This window comes from Tursiops truncatus, chromosome 16 (assembly GCF_011762595.2).
Source record: "Tursiops truncatus isolate mTurTru1 chromosome 16, mTurTru1.mat.Y, whole genome shotgun sequence".
Taxonomy (NCBI): domain Eukaryota; kingdom Metazoa; phylum Chordata; class Mammalia; order Artiodactyla; family Delphinidae; genus Tursiops; species Tursiops truncatus.
The window spans coordinates 17,593,191-17,614,931 of record NC_047049.1 but is presented as its reverse complement, the minus strand read 5'-3'; the positions used below and the strand labels follow the sequence as shown (position 1 = coordinate 17,614,931).

Sequence of the window (21,741 nt, the reverse complement as noted above, 5' to 3'; positions counted from 1 at the left end):
TAGGCGCCGGGGCCCAGCGGCCGGGGCTCTGCGCGGCTCGTGGCCTCGTGCACTGGGGATAGGTCCGAGAGTAGAAGGTGTGCCCGCGAGTGTGTTTGTGTGGCCAGGTACGGCGTGTGCTGCCTAAACGCGCGGTGATTCTGCCTGGGCGCTGAGTCACGTGAGTGTGGGTGCATCTGCGTTGTGTGAGCTCTGTTCCTCTAGAAGTTTGTATCTCCGCCTGGCTGTCCTGGGAGCCTGCACGTGGGCTGTCTTTTTATGAGATTTGTAAGACTGCAGAATTTATTGGGCATGAGAGAGGTAGGGATTGGGAATGACCCTGTTGTGTAGTTTTCCAAACAGTGGCTGAGTGCCTTTTCCTAAAGGAAGAATATAAGGAATTAAAAGAGAAATAAATAAGGCTTGGACGAGCCCGAGTCCAAATTTCTCTGCCTTTGGTCCTTGAAACAAATTAACAAGGGGCACAAAGAGTTTCTTTCACAGTATTTGTCGTACCATTGACAAGGCCAGTGGTTATCAAGAGATTAGAAGGGAAAAGATAACCTTTTACATGCCATTGACAAGGCCAGTGGTTATCAAGAGATTTAGAAGGGAAAAGATAACCTTTTACATGCACTTAAGCAACAAGCATTAACTATGAACTAGCAGACGGTACAAAGATCATTAAGGCATAATCCCCGCCGTCACGCCTCTGCCACCAGTCCTCATCTCCTCTGCACACATGAACCCTAACCCTCTCTTCCAAACAATCTCTGCCCATGTCCATCCATCAAAAACCATCCACAGCTCCCACAGTCCAAATGCCTGAGCCTGGCATCTAAGGCTTACACAGAGAGGCCTCTACTTTTCCCACTGTTCTCCATCAAGAGCCCCTGCTTCAGCCTCTCCCATCGTCCCTTGTCAAGCCCTGGGCCCTCATACTCCTAACTGTGCTCACACCTCTCTCAGCTAAATTTGACAAGTTCTGTGTTGAACTAGGACTCCAAGCCTTCCCTGATGTCTCCAGCCCTCCATAAACACACTGTCATTTAAGTCTTTACTAAATTTGTTACAATATCGCTTCTGTTTTACATTTTGGGTTTGGGGCCACAAGGCACATGGGATCTTAGCTCCCCCACCAGGGATCCAACCCACACCCCCTGCATTGGAAGGCAAAGCCTTAACCACTGGACGGCCAGGGAAGTCCCAGTGCCTGTTTCTTAGGTAACACTATGATACTTTGTTATAGTAAATACATAACAGTAAACACAGTAACTACTTGTTGAAGCTAAGGAACAAGAAGTAAAACAAGAGTTCTTTCTCTGGCACTTCCTACTTCTGTTTGTAAATCCATCCCAAGACAATTCAAAGCAGCAGGAATTGTTATTCATTTAAAAAAAGATTTTGAGCTTCTTGAAGTCAAGGACCCTGTCTTTATTCAACGCCCCCTCACACACCTTAGCTCTAAGCACACACCTAAGTATTTAAGGCCTATGATGACTAGAATAAGATGAATTCTCATCCCAAAATATCATGAAATTTGTGTACAGATTACTGACCCCTGACATTAAAAAAAAAAGAAAGAAAGAAAGAAAAAGAAAAGGAGGGGAGAAAATACAGGAAAGTCACAGGATGTGAAGTCACTGTTAAAGAGAAAGTAATGAGAAATGATGTAGAGCACCACGGGAATTAAAGTGTAAGCCAGAGGGGAAAATTAGGTTCTTATATAAACTTCATTTGTAGGCAACTCTTCTGCAACACCCACTGCACAAGAGTTTACGGTACTTGGAGGAGATGTGGACTGCAGTGCACAGATTACTAAATGAGAACTGTTTTGGAAGCAAGTGACACCCTAGGCAGTCTTTTATCAATAGAACCACAATAACTTATAGTAATCCAGATCCAATCTAGTCAGCCAAGGTGGAGCAACAAGGACTGAAGGATTGAATTTACTCTCCTGCTAAGATGACAACAACAATAAAAAAATTTTTTTTAAAAAGCAAGATATATAAAACAGCAAGCAGTGCAGGACTGTGGTCCATAAGGGAAAGGAAGTGAATGAGGTCAAGCACTATGATTGCCTCAGCCTACTGCCTAGAAAGAGTTGCCAGGCTATAGTGCCGACAGGGGTAATCCAGGAAGAGCTAGGTAGACTTTCTGAGTTGAGAAGCTAGAACTGGGAGACCAGGAAGGCCAAAACAGCTGGAATTGGGAGTAGAGTACCAGAGAGGTGTGCCTCTTTCCACAAGGCAGAGTGAAAAGATAACCAGTGAACATATGGGACCAGGAATAAGGCCTGGAAAATCCCATAATTCGCAACTCAAAAAGTCTTGCCTCAGTAGTGGGGTAAAATTAACCGTAGAGTAAAACTTCTCTGGACCTACCTAACAAATCTTAAAAGGCAGCCCCCAAAGGATCAAACTTCACAAGAACAAAATATCCCAAAACAAAGTACAAGAATACTTAAAGGATATCGAAAATATCTAGCACCCAACAATGTAAAATTCACAATGTTACTCTTCCAATCAAAAATCATCAGGATGGGCTTCCCTGGTGGCGCAGTGGTTGAGAGTTTGCCTGCCGATGCAGGGGACACGGGTTCGTGCCCCGGTCCGGGAAGATCCCACATGCTGTGGAGCGGCTGGGCCCGTGAGCCATGGCCGCTGAGCCTGCACGTCCGGAGCCTGTGCTCCACAACAGAAGAGGCCACAACAGTGAGAGGTGTGCATACCACAAAAAAAAAAAAAAAAAAAATCATCAGGGATGCAAAAGGAAGCAGGAAAGAATGAACCACAATGAAGAGAAAAATTAATTAACTGAAAGAGTCCCAGAAATGACAGATGATAGAATTGGTAAATAAGGACACTAAAACATACTTACAACTATATTCTGTAAGTCCAAGAAAGTAGAGGAAAGATTGAGTTAAGTAGAGATGTGGAAAACTTAAAAAAGACCCAAATCAAACATTAGATATTATAAAACCATTGTCTGAGATTTTTAACACACACACGTGCACACATCACTTGTACAGGATGAACAGCAAGTTAGACGTTACTGGAAAAAAAAAAAAGAACCAGAAAATATTGCAATAGAAACTATCCAAAATGAAACACAAATAGAAAAAAGTAAAGACTGAAACTAGAAATGAACAGAGTATCAGTGAGCTTAATATATATGCAACTGGCATCCCTGAAGAAAAGGAGAAATATCAGAAATACATATTTGAAAAAATAATGGCTGAAAACTTCCCATATTTGATTAAAACTATAAATTCACAAATCCAAGAAGCTCAACAAACTCTAAGTAGAAACAAGAAGAAAACTATACCAAAGAACGTCTCAATTAAATTGCTTACAACCAGTGATAAAGTGAAAAATCTTAAAAACAGAGGAAAAAAGACACATTACAGTACAGAGGAACAAAGATCAGAATGTCAGGAGACTTCTCATCAGGAATATGCAAATGAGAAGATAGTGAAGCAGCATCTTTAAAGTACTCAGAAAGAAAACTGTCAGTTTAGGATTCTTTCCCCAAACATGTATCTCAGACACAAGACAAAATAAAGACATATCTGACACACAAAAGCTGAAAGAATTCACCACCAGCAGACACTACAAGCAATGTTAAAAGAAACTCCTTCAGGTAGAAAATACAGCCAGATGGAAATTTGAATCTACATAAAGGAATTAAGAGCTCAAGAAATCATAAATCTGTAGGTAAATAATTTTTTTCCCTTTTAAAACTCTTTTAAAAGATAATAGCTTAATGCAAAAATAACAACAGTATTTGGGGGGGGTTATAATATATGTAGAAATAAAATGTATGATGACAGCACAACATCCAGAAAGGGGGAAGCATCTGTTGTTGGAATATTCTTATACTAAGCATAACGTGGTGTAATATACTTGAAGGTAAAGATGTATACTCCAACTCTTAAAACAACTGCCGTAAAAGTAAAACAAAGAGTTGTAGCTAATACATCAACGAAGAAAATAAAGCAGAATCATTAAAAAAAAAAAAGTCACTCGAATCCAAAAGAAGGCAGTAAATGAGGAGAAAGGAAAGAAAAATGGATTGAGAAAGAAAAAATACATAGCAAGATGGTAGATTTAAATTCATGCGTATAAGTAATCACCCCAGTTAAAAGGCAAAGATTGTCAGACTGGAGAAAAAAGCAAGAACCAACTGTATGCCATCTATAAAAAGAAAAAAAAATCACTTTAAATATAAAGACAAATAAGTTAAACGATTGAAAAACAATGTACCATGCTAATGATAATCAGAAGAAATATGGGTGGTTATATTAATATCATACAAAGTAGATTTCAATACAAAGAATATTACCGGAAATAAAGAGGATCATTTCATAATGATAAAGGAGTCAATCCATCAAGGGGAAGAAACAATTCTAAATATTCATGCATCTAGTACAAAGCTTCCAAATATATGCATCAAAAACGGACAGACTTTCAAGGAGACATAGAAAAATCCATGATTATAAACAGTAATTTCAGCACCTCTGTTTCCATAACTGAGCAATTAGGCAGAAAATCAGTAAAGATATACAAGGCTTGTACAATACTGTCAACCAACTTGGCCTAATTGACATTTATAGAACACTACACGCATAGATAGAATATCATTTTTTCAAGTGAATACGGAACGTGTCTTGGTAAAACCTGCCATAAAACAAGTCTCAATAGGTTTATAAGGATTCAAATCACATAAAACGTACTCTGACCACAATGGAAATTAGAAATCATTAACTTAGAGGTATCTGGAAAATCCCCAAATATTTGGAAACTAACATGCTTCTAAAAAACAAAAACAAACAGAATAAACACCCCACCGTTTAAAGAATAAATAAATCAGAATGAAAATTAGAAAGTACTCTGAACTGAATGATGGTGAAAACACACCTTATAAAGGCTGGGACTCAACACCGTGAAATACCACCCTGAGATCAGTGATTTGAGTTGAGACCTGTCTTCTTTTCTAATACAAATATATTAGTGCTATAAACTTCTCACTAAGTTTTGCTTCAGCTACATCCGTCAAATTGTGACGTGTGCTTTTTTTTCTCTGCAAGAATGTTATGAGGAACAGTGTCAACTGACTTGCCGAAATCCAATGACAAAATATCTATGACACGCCCTGATCTCAAATACAACAATTACTCCATCAAAAACTTTTAAAGGATATAAAGTTTGGCCTGACTTACTCTTACTGAATCTATGCTGTTCTCATCATCCACTTTCCTCTAGATTTGTTTTCTTCATTCATTTATTTAATAAATATGTATAGAACACCTACCGCCCGCCAGGCAGCATAGGATAAGATAGCCTAGGAGACTTACACACAACTGTTTGATAATTGTGTCCCAAAAGATTCAAAAATCAGCCTCAAGTTCAGTAGTCTGTGGCTTCTACAACTCAGCTGATTTGGGGCAGGCAATGAGACCTGTATGTCCAGTACCCATTCCTTGTGGGGTCCTGGCTATTAGAAGCCTGATTTTATTGAGTGATCTCTTGCCCAGCCCCGAGAAAAGAGTGAATCAAAGTATCTGAGTTAATTATGATAATCTTGTTCTCTAATAGTCTAACTGTCCCCTGCAGCTAAGATGGTCTTATGACCCAGTTCTGGGCAGTGACACCTAAGAGAAAATCAAACTTGAGGATTTCTGGAGAAGTGTTTCTTTCCTAGTAAAAGGGAACAGATACAGCTGGCCCTGCTTCTTTTTCACTTTTTTCCCCCATTTGCTCTGTAATTTAATGTCCAAACCCCACATTACCAATCACACACCTCTGGATTTTAAGCCACTGAAATCTTTTTTTCTGTTACTCACAGACAAATTGCATTCCTGACTCATATTTAATTTTTAAGCACAGTGATTCCGGCTGCTAGAATAACTCAAACATATGGGAGGAAAAGAGCATTGAGAAATAGTCCCTGCCAGCATATCACGCTGGGGGATGGCAATGGACGTGACCTGGGAGCCTGCCATTTAGAACGTACCTTAGGCCAGAAGAGAATGGAATCCCCTCTGACTCACTTTTACCACATGTGTGACGGAACAGGTACTTCAATTTGACTGAAAACTGCTTCATAGTAGATTAAGCCAAAAACTTGAAATAAGCCAAGCAGGAGGCAGTCATGCTTCTGGGAGAGCTGGCTTGGCATCTTCTACTGTGTGGGCTGCACGGCAAAGCTGATGCACCCACCCCAGGAAGCAAGGCCAGTGGGAACTAGGTAGGGTTCCAGGCTTTCAGCCACAAGCAGGGCCTCAGGGCAGGGCACCAGCTCTAGAGTTGGAAGCAGGGCCCTGAACCAGTAACTGCTAGAGCAGTAATTAAGAAATTAGCTTCCAAGTCAATTTCTTTTGTTTACAACTGTTAATTTATTCTTAAAAAGGAAAGTTATCTTTCCTTCTCCCAGGAGTGTAGCCAGGCTCTGTGGTTTAAGTCCTGAGGTTCTGTTGAAAGAGGCTAAGTCATGGCCATTAGCAGCCTTTTTGTTACTGAAAGACAAAAAATGAGAAACTATTGACTGTCTTTGGTCACCAGAGGAGACAAAACCTGAACGGGCCTTCGCTTCCTCTGTGGAATCAAGCTGGATTGTGTGACAGGGAGAGGTTATCTGAGGCAGTAGAGGCCAGGAAGGCCCAGGTGCTGAGAAGGGGCTCAGGATGGAGGACTCTGCTCATGGATCTGATTGGAGATGGCTCCAATGTAGGCCCTAGAGGTGGCAGATCTTCAGAAGGAGGGTGAAAGTGGAAGCACTATGGAGAGAATAGAGAGTCTTGGGAGCCTCGGTGAAGGTCCCGGTGGCTGAGCACGTTGGGAAAACAGAGCTCCACGCACCGTGCAGGGTGTAGGCAGGGAACAGTGGTGAAGAGGGCCAGCCTGAACAGAGCCAGGGCCTCTGGCTCACAACACATGTGCCAGGGAAAGGGAGAGGAGGGGAGTCCCAACACTGATCACCGTTGGACTTCTAGGGACCCTTGACACGAGCAGTTTGGAGACAGATTAATTCAACATCAATTCATGCATAACGCACTGACTGAGAGCCCGCTGTGTGCCGAGCATCTTTTTCAGGCACCGAGGATACACAGACGAGGCTGTCACACATAGATCCTGCCCTCATGGAATTAATAGTCTAACAGCCTATGGAACGTTGGGAGGGAGACAGTAGGGAGAGTAATAAACAAGCAAACAAATAAAATCATGACAAGTTTTGGAAACTGCAATGAAGATCCAACAGCATCTGTCACAGAGAATAACAGAGGTGACCAACATTAGATAAGGTGATGGGAAGGGCCTCTCTAAGGGAGGAGCAGCTACCTTGAGGCTGGGGTGTGAGAAGGATATGAAAGGAGACCAGGAAAGATCTTTCCAAAAAGAGGGAACTATACCTGCCAAAGCCCTGAAGGAGGACAGAGCTTGGCAGACAGAAGTGAACAAAGGCCAGTGCAGGCTGGAGGGAGTGAAGGGGATGTGGCAGAGGGAGGGGTTGGGAAGACAGAAGGGGCCAGATAGAGCAGGGCTTTTTAAGCCGTAGTAAGAAGTTTGAAAAATGAGAAATAAAATGGTGACATGTGATACATGTCGTGGCGGAATCCACATGCCCTTTACCTTATAAAGATTAGAAAAGAATGCATCAAAACAAACCCAGGTCTGTGGACCTGGACAGCCCAGAAGGAGGAGAAATGGGCATTGATTCAGGAGCTATGATGTGGGCAGGGGCCTACCTGCTGCAAACTGGCCTCAGAGAACCTAGGCAAGAGGTAAGTACATTTTGTAAGCTACCACTTATTGGGCACTTACTATGTGCCAGGCACTGTTCTAGCACTCCATAGGCATATCTCAAGCAATCCTCTGTATCAGGCATGGTGCTGTGTGAAAAACAGCCTGTGCCAGACAGCCGCTAGTGGACTTTAATACAGAATTCTACTTAGAAAGGTCTTAGAAGAACTGAAAGGACAAAAGGGGATAGTGAGGCAGCCTAGAGATTAGCAACAATGGAAGATCACCACCCTCCCTAGGGCTGGAGTGACAAAGCCAGGTGCTAACACAGCCCCTAGGCAACAGCTGGGACCAAGGAGAGAGGGGCTGCCTAGGGGGAGCCGAAATCACAGAGCTGCCACCGCTGGAGATGCCCCCTGAGAAAGAGGGGGATACCCTCCCTGGCTTTTACCTCTTTCTGGCCTCGTCTGCCAGCCCTCCTACTGGCTGAAGCAAACTGCAGGGGAATCTAAGGAATGAATTTGCAGGGGGCTACCTCACCCACCCTCCCAGCCCCTCCCCAGGCAGAGAAGGGTGGGGATTGGATCTGAGAGCAAATAGGCAAATAAGGTGCCCATCGTCCCAGCAGCCCCATGAGCTAGGAACTGTTATTACCCTGATTTTCCATATGGGAAAACTGAGGCCCAGGGAGAGGTTAGGTGAATTTGGTATGTGGAAGAACCCTGATTTGAATTCAGATCCATCTGATTCTAGAGCCCAAACATGTAACTGATAGCGTTACTCAGCCAGCATAGGTGAGAGCCTGGGAGTTAGGACTGGGCCACCAGATCCCAGGTCTGAAAAGCTTATCTTTATGTTAAACCCCACTCCATGAAGGAGCTGAGGGTAGTGATACTAAGAGGTGGTTGGCTTAAAAACTGAGCTGCTGCTAGTTGGGACATAAGTGGACTAACCCTGAGTCCTTCCAGCAGAATGTCCGAGAGTTTGTGACAGGGCTTTGGAGCCTGACAACCTGGGTTCCAATCATGGTCTGCCATCTACCAGCTGTGTGACCCTGAGAAAGTTATTTAACCTCTCTGAGCCCCAAAACTCTCTCATTTTAAAAGTGGATTTGCTAATGTTCACTTACTGGGTTATTTTAAGGTAAAATGGAATAATGTATACAGATAATTAGCAGATTGCCTGCCAGATGGTGAGATTTACTAGATAGTAGCTATTATTATGATTGTTGTTAGTCTCCTCTTGCATAGACTCTGAAGACAAAAGAGAGGTCCTATTCCTTTGAGCTTGAATCCTAGTGAAGAATTTATCCTAAAATCTTTGGAACTCATATCAACCATTAAGTTTACTTTGTTCTGGGAAGAATGTCTCTGTATCAGTCAGGATGGGCTAGGTTATGATTCAGTAACAAATGTCTCAGAGTCTTGAGACAACAAAGTTTATTTGCCTGTGCTACATGGAGACTGCAGGTTATTACAGGGGCTCTGCTTATAAGGTCACTAAGGGAGGCTCCACCTTGACACTTGCTTCCTTGATTGCTGGGGCTGGGACCAGAGAGCATAGGGAACCATGCACTGGCTCTTAATCCACACATCACTTCTGTTCCCATTTCATTAGCTAAAACATCATATAAAGCAAGAGAGTGAAGCAAGAGGTGGTGTAATCCCACCATGTGCCCAAAACAAGGTAACTAAACATTTATGAGGAACCCTAATGACTATCAGAACAACCTCAGTGAAACTTCTGGTTGGGCTGGATAAAGCAAAGGCCCCAATGTGGAATGAAGGGATTCAGGAGCCTCTAACAGGCCAGACTACCCTAGATGACATCAAAAGTTTGTCCTTGTTGTGCCTAGAATTGCATCTCCGAAGACGTTGTCTTTTAGGAAAAACTTTTCTTCCTAAATATTGCTTAAGACCACTTCTCTGAAAACCGCTGTTGGTTCTTGGAACGTATGATCCAACATGGTTTGTGGAGCTGAGATGCTGACTGTAAACAAAACATCTTGTCTTCTGGGAGAGGGATCCTGATGTAGGCTAGATTCTTCATGCCCAGACTTACCCGGGACCTTTCTTCCACTGTTGTACAACCTGATGTCAGATTATTGCGTACTGATGGCTCGTGGAGCAAGTTCAAGCTCTGGGTGTAAGCCTTTCCTCAGCTTTCACAACCCCATGTCCTGCTGGATTTCTTTCTACCTACCTGAATGTTCTTTCTCGGCATCTTTTGCTGGTTCAAAGCCCTCCTTCACTCTCATTCCACACTCTGTCCTTAGCAGACCAGGAACCTAGGAGTCATTCTTAACTGCTTCCCACATCCAATCGAATACTAACTTCTGGCAACTTTACCTTCTAGACAGCTTTAAACCATCATCTTTTTATCTTCCTCTCTACTTGAACTGTCTTATTCCAGGCCACCACCATCTTCCCTGGGCGGCACAGCAGCTTACTACCTGGACTCCTCATGTCTGCTTTCTATACACCACCCTCCCACACACCCCACATATCAGCCAGGATGAACATTTGAAAGTACAACACTGACGATGTCAAACACCCCCATTTCTCTGCCTGATCCCCACTCCGACTGATTAAAATCTTTTCAATTATTCCTTATAGTTTTTAGAACTGCCAATGCTTGGCACATTCCACCCTGGTTAATCTCACCACCCTCATCTCCTCCCACTTGCCCTCTTTTTCTCCAACTTCAGTCACCCTTTCTTTCTTTCAGTCCCCAGGAAAAACGGGCTTTACTCTTCCATCGCACAAACTGCTTTCTCTGCCAGCAGAGAGAGCACAACCCTTTTTTCTCTCCAACTCATGCTTCATAACATAGCTCAGTTCTCACCTCCTCATGAAAAACTTTTTGACCCTCAGACTAAGGCAGGCCCCATATCATATGCTTCTTCCCCAAGGGACTTATCACAATTATAATTGAATATTAATTAATTGTAGAATTAGCCATTTAAGATCTGCCTCTCCCTCTTGAATGTCCGTCTTGATTTCTACCATTCCTTTCCTTTGTATCCCTAGCACCTAACAGTACCTTGTACAATACAGATTCTTAAGATCTATTTGTCAAATATCTAAATACAACATGGTTAATTACCTACTAACAAAGGAAGGTGTGAATGGCTATGACAACTGTCAAGAGTCCTGGACAAGGGTAGCTCTAGGAACAGGAGTATTCAAGGAGAGATATATGAACCTAGAGTTTTGGGGGCTCAGGACTCACGGGTCTTGGGGAAGGCATGTATCCAAGCTTGACAGGGAGATAGGAAGCAGATTTCCCATTCCTCTCCCACCCCAACTTCCTGAACCAGAGTAGGCGGAAGAACATAATACAAGGGAGAACAGGGGCCCAACTCTCCAGTGGTAACCAGCAACACAGTGGGAGGTGGTCCACAATGGATAAGAACACCACAATTAAGTACAAGGCAGGGCTTCCCTGATGGCGCAGTCGTTGGGAGTCCGCCTGCCGATGCGGGGGACACGGGTTCGTGCCCCGGTCCGGGAGGATCCCATATACCGCGGAGCGGCTGAGCCAGTGAGCCATGGCCGCTGAGCCTGCACGTCCGGAGCGCTCCGCAATGGGAGAGGCCACAACAGTTAGAGGCCCGCGTACCGCAAAAAAAAAAAAAAAAGAAAGAAAGAAAGAACAAGGCAAAGCACACTAGTGCCCAATACACTTGAAGGAAGGAATTTGAAAATACTTGAGAGGAAAGCTAGACATGGCTGGAGACAGACTAATTTTTATTTTTTCTTCCCTCAGAATCAGTCTTTGTCAAAAAAGAAAAAAATTTTCATGAAGGGAACAAGGAGAAACAGGACTACTCTGCGTTTATTCTTTTTCTAATGAGTTCAAAGTAAGCTAGAAACTTACTTATTAAGTCTAATTGAAAGGAAGATCAATTGAAGTTCAGCTGAGGCTCATTTTTCGAATACTTTTAAATAAATTTACTTTCATTACTTTTGGGGACATAGAAGCTCTAAGATTTTCTTCTGGAAAATTATTCTCCTGGGTATTCTAAACATACTCCTTAAAACTGTGTCTGGCTTTTAACTTACAGATTTCCCAAAAGAACATTTTTCCAAAGTAAAGAGTGTTATCAACCCAGTTTCCAATGATCTAAATTGCCTGATATAAAGTGAAACCTGAGTAAGCACGATGCAGCTGACTGCGGTTTTAACCAGATATTCTCTGACGGTCACCATCATATTATTCCTTAAAATATTTGAAATTTATTACAAGGATGACCTCCAACATGAAGGTAAGATATTAGAAAACAGGCTTTCCATAATTGAGGGTCACAGGGTGCAATCCTCTCTCCCAGCCCCGCTTTGTTATTCCGCTGTCTTGGGAGGCGATTAAGTCTGACCCTTCACTCAGTTAGGATGACTTACACCTCGCCTGCTCCTGTTGCATATCCAATCTGCTTAGGAGATGGCAAAACATTTTCCCCTTCATCAAATTATTTTACGGTTACTTTTTCCAGAGGCTTTCTGTTCCGGTCCAGGGTTCCTACTTCACCTCTATCTATAAATTTAGCCCACATACATGAATTGTAGAATTCCTAGTAACCACTATAGGCTACGGGTGGAATCACACAAACCTTAATACCCACAATGTTGGATTTTCTATAGATTATTTATAAGTGATTTTCTTCGAGAATAGTCTGTCTAAATTTCTAGGCCACCTGCTCACTAACTGCTGATGATATTGGGCTGTCCAAAACGTGCCTTCGGTTTTTAAGTAAAAATAAAAGACACATTTTTCCTTTTCACCAAGAACTTTATTGAACAACATATTCACCCTTTTGTTCCACCACCTTCTGCCACTTTTCAGGCAACTTCATAATTCCACGTTCCCAAAATTTTTTATCTTTTTTGAGGAAAGAACTGGTCCAGGTACCTTTTACAGTCTTCCAGGGAATGGAATTTTATTCCATTAAGAGAACCTGGTAAAGACTGAAATAAATGGAAATCCAAAGGTACAATGTCTGGTGAATACGGCAGATGAATCAGAACTTCCCAGCCAAGCTGTAACAGCTTTTGCCTGGTCATCAAAGAAAAATGCGGTCTTGCATTATCTTGATGGAAGATCGTGCGTTTTCTGTTGACTAATTCTGGATGCTTTTCATCGAGTGCCACTTTCAGTTGGTCTTATTGGGAGTGGTACTTGTTGGAATTAATCGTTTCGTTTTCCGGAAGGAGCTCATAATAGAGGACTCCCTTCCAATCCCACCATATACGCAACATCACCATCTGTGGATGAAGACCAGCCTTTGGTATGGTTGGTGGTGGTTCATTTTGCTTGCCCCACAGTCTCTTCCGTTCCACATTATTGTACAGTATCCACTTTTCATTGCCTGTCACAATTTGATTTTTTGTTTGTTTGGTTTAACATCTTTATTGGAGTATAATTGCTTTACAATGGTGTGTTAGTTTCTGCTTTATAACAAAGTGAATCAGCTATAACACACGGAAAGGTCAGGGAATGGACAACAATGTATTTGGAGATACTTGAGCTGAGACCTCAGCCATCTCATCCTTGGATTTTTTTTTTTTAATGCTTTACAGAGAAGCACATATTTTTTATTAACAGTGCAGCAATATCTATAATGACTGAGAGGATCTGCCAAAAGAATAAAGCCTCCTACCCAGCCAGCCCCCCCCCAAAATACTCTTAAAACAAATTGTGTGGATGGACCTAGAGTCTGTCATACAGAGTGAAGTAAGTCAGAAAGAGAAAAACAACGTATGCTAACACATATATATGGAATCTAAAAAACAACAAACAAACAAATGGTTCTGAAGAACCTAGGGGCAGGACAGAAATAAAGATGCAGATGTAGAGAATGGACTTGAGGACATGGGGAGGGGGAAGGGTAAGCTGGGATGAAGTGAGAGAGTGGCATGAACATATATACACTACCAAACGTAAAATAGATAGCTAGTGGGAAGCAGCCGCATCGCACAGGGAGATCAGCTTGGTGCTTTGTGTCCACCTACAGGGGTGGGATAGGGAGGGTGGGAGGGAGATGCAAGAGGGAGGAGATATGGGGATATATGTATATGTATAGCTGATTCGCTTTGTTATAAAGCAGAAAGTAACACACCATTGTAAAGCAATTATACTCCAATAAAGATGTTAAAAAAACAATAGTTATAATAATAAAATTATCTACTTGGTCAATAACCTCACTTTATAAACCACAGTGACTCTTAGCCAAATTCAAATTAAGCATAGTAGTCAGCTGGCTCTCCTCTGCATGTGACATGCAATCTGTTCTTATTCACAAAACCAAAGGTGGCACAAATAGGAATCCTGTTATTAATCAGGCATGTGCTTCACGGTTTTACAACATGGCTGCCATTCAGACACATCCACAATAATAATTATTCTGAGCCATTAATTACAGCTGGGCAAAATGTATTATGCAGACCTGTGAAGGGTCTTGGAATGTTGAGTATAAAGCTCATTCTATGGTTTCAATCTGTGTGTGCCCTATTTTTCTCATCTGCAAAACAAGTCTAATAATAGTACATACTTTATAGGGTTAATGTGAGGATTAAGAGTTAAAATATATAAGGCTCTAGGACAGTGCCTGGTGCATAGTGGGAACTATATAATGTTTGCAGTCGTGATAAGAACCCCCAGGAGAATGTGTAGTCCTCCAAAAGGAAGGCTGCATTTGACCCAACAACCATCAATCCCCCTTGCTTTCACAGGTCATAAGTGATAAATGTGGTCTTTGAGAATCACAGGCTTGCCCAGCTCCAACTCAACAAATGTTCCTTTTTCAGATAGAAAATTTCTAGAATTTTCCTTTGATAACCATGTTATAGATTGAGTCAGTAAAGTCTTTAAAGCAGTATTTCCTAACTTTTTAGAATCAGGGAACACTTTGAGAGTGTAATGAAACTCTAGACTTCCTCCTGATTAAAAAAAAAAGGACATGTAAAAGTGTGCATTCCATTTCAGGGGGCTCATAACCGCCCCCCGCCATGATCATTCATGGACCCCAGATTAAGAATCAGTGTTCGAAAGCATGGCTTGGAAGAGAGCCACCTTTGGATCTTGTTCTTTTAAGGATGTCTGAAACAAAATGAGACAGAAACACATACTTGCGCATTGTAAAGGAAGTATTAACTACTGTTAGCCAAGGGGGTTGATAAATAAGGGGTTCTGGTGAGGATAAAGGTGATGAAAGAGGAGAATGAAGAGGAGAACACGAGGGGGAGGGGGAGTCACCCCAAATGGATCAAAGTTGATAAACTAAATGTACACTTTTACCTTTAAGCGAGCCAAGTATGCACACTGCTTGGAACTGGAACGTACTGTATGGCTGTAATTATTGGCAACTCTGGAGGCAGTTTATTTGATTGTATCAAAGCTTTCTTTTAAACCTCAAACAGGTAAAATATTATCACTGGGGCTCTTCACCCCCTGTTCAATGACTGAGATACAAAAGAAATGCTAATTATGGGAATTGAGCTGTGAATTTTGAGTGACCCTAGGGACAAAATGATTATCTGGTTGTCTTAAGTTGCGGGAAATTTATTAGGGGGTTTTAAGATTACATTAACTGATTTTTACCTTAAGTGCTCCACCTGGAGAAGCATTAAAGTCTCCTGATAAGGAATGATTTCAAAGAGGTAATGGCATTGGCCAGAAGACTTTTTTTTTTGGTGAGTCAGGGGTACTGTAAGGAGAAGGCCCAAGTGAGGTGGATGTGTCCTGCTGGGGCCACGTGATGGGCTTGGCACTTTGACTAGGGCTCACTAGAGCCCCTATTCATCTCCTATTTCTGACAGTGATGAATGCCAGAGACCAAAGAGGAAGAATAATATATTTACAACAGAGGTCATAGAATGAGGCCAAGGACCCAGTTACATTTCTGCCCCATTATGACCTTAGATTGCATCCCTGCCTCTGAAAGCATCTTCTCGGGACCTGTGAGTGATGACATGCTCTCACCTGTGCTGACCTCTGTTGCCTTGTCTTCTACCGTCTCCCCTACCCCAAAACCTCCACTTTGCCCCAGTCCCCAAGGCCATCTCTTTGTTCTTGGACCATCCCAAGCTCACCCCTGGCTCGGGGCTTCTGTATTTATTGTCCTCTCTGCCAGGAACATTCCTTCTCTAGATATTTGCATGGCTGACTCATTCTCATGTTTCAGTCTGAGCTCAGTTAGCAACTTTCTGTCCCCTGCTTTGGCACTTTCCTTCATACTGTCCTATTTTATCTATAGCACTTATCACTGTCTGAAAGTAATCTCTTGATTTATTTTCTTCATATCGTCAGTCTTCCCCATTAGACTGTGAGCTCCATGAGAGCGGGGATCGTCTATGTCTTGATCACTGCTGCAGCCCCCCAGGCTTAGCAGAGAGAAAGCACTAGAAATACATTTGGTGGTTAAAGGAATCAATGATCATCATAATAGCTACATTTATTGAGCTTTTCCTCTGTGCCAGGCACAGGGCCGCAAACACTCTCTCACTGAATTCTCACAGCAACCCTCCAAGGTACGTATTTCTTATCCCACGGTACAGATTAGGTTTCAGAGAGTTTATGTGGCTTTTCCAATGTCAAAGCAAGCAAGTAACTAAGACCTGATTTGAACCGAGGTATGTTTAACTCCCGCGTTACACTCTAAATCAGGAGTCAGCGCGCTTTTTTCCATAAAGGGCCAGAGAGTAAATATTTAAGGCTTTCTGAGCCATATGGTCTCCGTTGCAACTCCTCACCTCCGTTGCAGAAAGCAACCACGACTATACATACACCAAGGGGCGTGGCAGTGTGCCAGCACAATTCTATTTACAAGCCGTGGGCAGGATTTGGCCCAGGGACCATGATTTGCAGATCCCGCCTTTAAATCATCATTCTATCTGTGCTTTGCTAGAAGGGGGTTAAACAAAAGAGGAGGAGGGAAGTAAAAGAAAAGCATTAAAATGCGTGCCCTTCAAATAAGAAAGACAGCAGGTGGATAAACCAAGCTTAAAAAGGCAAAATAGGCGATGGAGTTCTGGTAAGAGTTAAGACTCTACTTCTTCAACTTCTCAACTAACTTATAACCATCACTGAGACCACAGGACAGTTTGACGCAAATACGGTATTCTGTTTGAACCAAGTTTCCATTCACATTGCAATTATCTGTGATTTCACCTGCCAACACCCTAATAGACCACACATACCCTCCATCCCAAGCAGGCCCAAGATAGGCAAGATTGAAGGATAAAGTATCCCGAGGCACTGTGACGATTAAAACTCTTCCTCTCTCAACCACTGAGCCTGAAAACTTCAGTCTTTTCTTCTCAAGCAAAGGTATGAGTTTGTTGGCAAAAGGTGAAAGACAAGATATGAATCACAGGTCAGAGCCAGCCCAGAGAAATCTCCCGCAGCCTCATTGAGAAGGTGAACATATTGGTGCCCAGGGGGTTAATCAGAGTGGCTCTCAAGACTGAATATCAGCATTAACGCGAAAGACAAACTCCCCAGTCCCTTGAGCCTGGGCTGCAGGGTAAGGGCTGAACTTTGGGAAGATGGGAGGTAGGGACAAAGGTGGTTTCTATAGTGCTTGGCTATGCCGGAGGCTTGGGGGCAAGGCCTCCTCTCTGCCCTGTTTTTCTCTCAGGCAGCCCTAGGGCATTAGAAACACTGTAGACAAAATACTCATTTCTCTCTTACCCTGAAGAAAGTGTCCCTCTAGAAACAGCACGTGGCTCTTAAACCAAGAGGTGCATTTTCCTCAATCTGTATGCAATTTTCTAAACATGGCCTTTAAATGTTTGAATAGTGACAAACACTCAAACCTTAGTCAGGCTCCTGAAGCTTTTCCGAGGCCCGTGTGTGTGCTTTCTTGTAAAATCCAGTTTTTCTAAGAACGCTGCTAAGTCAGTTTCACCAGCGCCCCCATCTTTGATATCTGATTGGGTTCCTTATCCTCTGCCATCCCCCAGGTGATATCTGACACCCGAGACTACAGCAAAGAATCCTGTTGGGTCAGTTTACCGAGAATCCCCCTCACCCATGATGTTTCTTCTTGGTAATTTTCCACCCACTGACCCCCAACCTGCCCCTTAGCTGTAAATCCTCACTTGCCCAGGCTGTACTTGGAGTTGAGCCCAATCTCTCACCCCCACTGTAAAATCCCATTGCAGTGGTCCCTATATTTATCACAGTGGTCCCAAGTAAAGCCTGCCTTGCCACCTTTAACAAGTGTTATTTTTTTCCCCTCTAACACAGGAAGGCAGCCCCAGCATGGTAGAACCAGCATCTAGAGATGCAACATCTGACCCAGCTCTGCATTAACCAGCAATGATGTCCTGGGTACCCCTTGCCACTCGCTTCCTTTTTCTGAGCCTATTTTCTTATCAGTAACACAATGAGTCAATTTCATACCTTTTCATCCACCCAGAAGTCCATCTTTTTGTTGTCTGTTTAACATCTACTATATTTATTGTTTTTAATAGCCACTATTTCAGATCATTTATATTATTAATAAAAATTGATTTCTATGGAACATTTAGTATTTACCAGAATTGTGCCATGTGCTTTCCATGTGTTCTAATATTTAATTCCTCATGAGGAGGAACCCTTGTGATTGCAGACTCACAGATATGACAGCTGAAGTTCAGGGAGGTGACATAAATTTCCCAAGGTCAATCAGAGAGTAAGTGGCAAAGCTGGGATTTGAGCCTGAACCTTTTTCTCTTTTTTTTTTTTTTTCTGAGAACTACACTGCCTTCATGAGCCCTGTAGCCCCTGGTCAGAGTCTGACCAGAGAGGAAAATGCAGATTCAAACTCCCTTGCCCTGGGCTTCCCTGGTGGCGCAGTGGTTGAGAGTCTGCCTGCCTATGCAGGGGACACGGGTTTGTTCCCCGGTCCGGGAAGATCCCACATGCCACGGAGCGGCTGGGCCCGTGAGCCATGGCCACTGAGCCTGCGCGTCCGGAGCCTGTGCTCCGCAACGGGAGAGGCCACAACAGTGAGAGGCCCGCGTACTGCAAAAAACAAACAAACAAACAAACTCCCTTGCCCTTTTTTTTTTAATATTTATTTATTTATTTATTTTTGGCTGTGTCGGGCCGGTCTTCATTGCTGCATGCAGGATTTCTCTAGTTGCAGTCAGCAGGGGCTACTCTTCGTTGCAGTGTGCAGGCTTCTCATTGTGGTGGCTTCTCTTGTTGCGGACCACAGGCTCTAAGCACGTGGGCTTCAGTAGTTGTGGCACGCAGGCTTCAGTAGTTGTGGCTCATGGGCTTAGTTGCTCCACGGCATGTGGGATCTCCGTGGACCAGGGCTCGAACCCGGGTTCCCTGCATTGGCAGGCATATTCTTTTTTTTTTTTTTTTTTGCGATACGTGGGCCTCTCACTGTTGCGGCCTCTCCCATTGCAGAGCACAGGCTCCGGACGTGCAGGCTCAGCGGCCATGGCTCACGGGCCCAGCCGCTCTGCGGCCTGTGAGATCTTCCCAGACCAGGGCACGAACCCATGTCCCCTGCATCAGCAGGCGGACGCTCAACCACTGCGCCACCAGGGAAGCCCTGGCAGGCGGATTCTTAACCACTGTGCCACCAGGGAAGTCCCTGCCCTACCTTTTTATTGCTGTACCATTATGGTTTTCACTGGGTCAGGCTACAAAATACCAAGATGTTTTGCCTGGAGGAGATAGTGTAGGACCTGCCATGGATGTTCAATGCATGGTCTTTGCCCTTGAGACACTTAGAACCCAGGAGAGATGATAAAACCCACAGCCCAATCCATGCCCCAGGAGGAGCAGTGCTGACAGCCCACAAAGTGGGGTTCCCTCAGCCTCAATTCCTTATTGTCATTTTTGTGCTCAAGCCAACATGAAACGGTGGCATCTACAAATCTCTGCTTATTGGAGAATCTTTTTCTTTGCTAGGGAGAGGCAGTCCCTTTAAGGATGGACCAATTCAACAATCTGGTGGTACAAGAGATCTGGGGCTCTCCTCGAAACAAACAGTTGAAGATTTGTTTTTGAGATGACATATCAGTGTTGGCATGACAGGGAGGAGGTTGTGGGCACATGGTGGGATAAGGTTAGATTCCCAGACACAGCAGAGCAAGGCTGGCCAAGTAACTGGTTTGTGCAGATCTGATTCTCTCAGGGTTGGGGGAGAGAAAAGGGGAATGAGTTTAATTACTGAGTGTCTACTATGATCTATGCGCTTTTATATACACTGAGCATTAGGTCCTCACAACAATGTATAACGTTGCTGTTTTACAGATGACGCCAGCGAGAAGCCAAACAGGAATTCTAGCTCTTCTTTCCACGCTTTGCCTCAATGCCTGTGTAGACACCGTCCTGCTCTAATTCAGCTTTTCATGAAGTAGATGGGACTTTCTCAATAGAATATCTGTAAAAAGTATTTAGGCTGTAAAACCTAATACACTGCACCACGCATAGTGGGAGCGCAATAAAATAGGATAAACGAACAGCTCCTAATGTGGTTTCTCAAACACAGATATCATCGGATCCAACAGCTCTCAACTGGGGGTGATTTTGCTCCCCGGGGGACATTTGGAAATGTCTGGAGAAATGCTTTGTTGTCACAAAAGGGGAGGAGTGCCACTGGTATCCAGTGGGTAGAGGCCAGGATGCTGTTAATCATTGTACGATGCACAGGACAGCACCACAACAAAGAATTATGACCCACAATGTGCTGAGGTCGAGAAATTCTGACCTAATCCAGCATGTTTCACAAGGAAGCCATGACCCAGAGAGATAAGGAGACTTGCCCAGGTTCACACATCAACAACTGGTTGATGACATCCCCTGGAGCCTTCTACAATGGTTCTTGCCAGACCTCAAGGCTAGCCAGCCAGAAGGCTGCCTGCCATAAGAGGGATGGGTTCAGTGGGAAGGAAAGACCATGTTGGCATAATGGCTCAGGCAAACCAAACACAATTCCACAGGTTCTAAAGGACCAAGACTGTCGCTCTTCAGTCTGGATCATCCCCTGAATAAGCAGCCAAGGGAGGTTCTGGAACTAGGAGACCAAGACTCAGAACACAGAGTGCTCACCTAGAGGCCTCTGCTGCCACCAGCGTCACGCTCCCACTCCCTCCTTTCCTTAGGGTTGCAAACCAAACACAAGGATCAAGTCCAAGAAAGAATTTTCTTTTAATAATTAAATAGGCAAGATAAAAATATTAATGATTGGGTGGTCATATGAGGTCAAGTAGATATTGCCAGAAACTGATTCTCTCTAAAACATATGAGTCCTTTGCATTGTCATTGTCGCCACCAACAATTTTTTGGCCTCTTATGTGCCAAGAGATGTGTTGGGTCCCAGGGGAGAGATGGGCAGAAGGAGAAGAGGTGTCCACTAACATCACACGTAAGTTATATCCTTGACCCCAAGAAGTACTCAGTGCAAACGTGAGGGTCTCCTTTGCAACCGCCTTCACAGAGCAAAGCCAACATTGCAAAATGGGTAAAACAAAACCCTCCTTACAGCTAAATAGCGAAGCCCAGTATGATTTACTCATTTTAAACAACTTTTAACACAAACACTCAACTTCAGCCCAAGAATTTGGACTTTACCACTTGTGTCATCGGGATTTGGTTTGCCTGGGGGACATTTTCTTCTATCCATCAAGCTTCATGGGGGACTTCCAATGCCCTAGATCACACCTAGAATGACAGGGTGACCAGATGCAATATGGACTTCACTTAACCAGAGGAGATGCTTTGACCCCGAGGTCCCCTAACCTAAGAAGGTAGACAGAGGGCCCCCAAAAGGCTACCCTGAGCCAGGGCACTGGCATCTTCTCCAGCAGTCTCTAAGCTGCCTCTCAGTGGAAGCTGGAGATCTCAGTTAACACAACTCTGAAGATGGACTTTTATCTTGAAATTTCAATGAAAAATTAAACATCCTGGTTACACTGAGTACTAACGGCTTTTATTTCCATTGCAACTGCTTTCTGAGACAGATAATTCCCCTTTAGATTTTCATGAGTTTGGCCCAGAAATCCGATATTCAAGGCAT

The 21,741-nt window shown here is 43.5% G+C and overlaps 1 long non-coding RNA gene across 1 annotated transcript; it reads left to right on the top strand.

The window, feature by feature from the left end:
* Nucleotides 1-12: 12 nt before the first annotated feature.
* Nucleotides 13-20,179, top strand: LOC141276793 (uncharacterized). The gene is made up of 3 exons (XR_012326904.1): nucleotides 13-160; nucleotides 11,788-11,988; nucleotides 19,977-20,179. It is a non-coding gene; the product is annotated as an uncharacterized lncRNA (long non-coding RNA).
* Nucleotides 20,180-21,741: the final 1,562 nt, after the last annotated feature.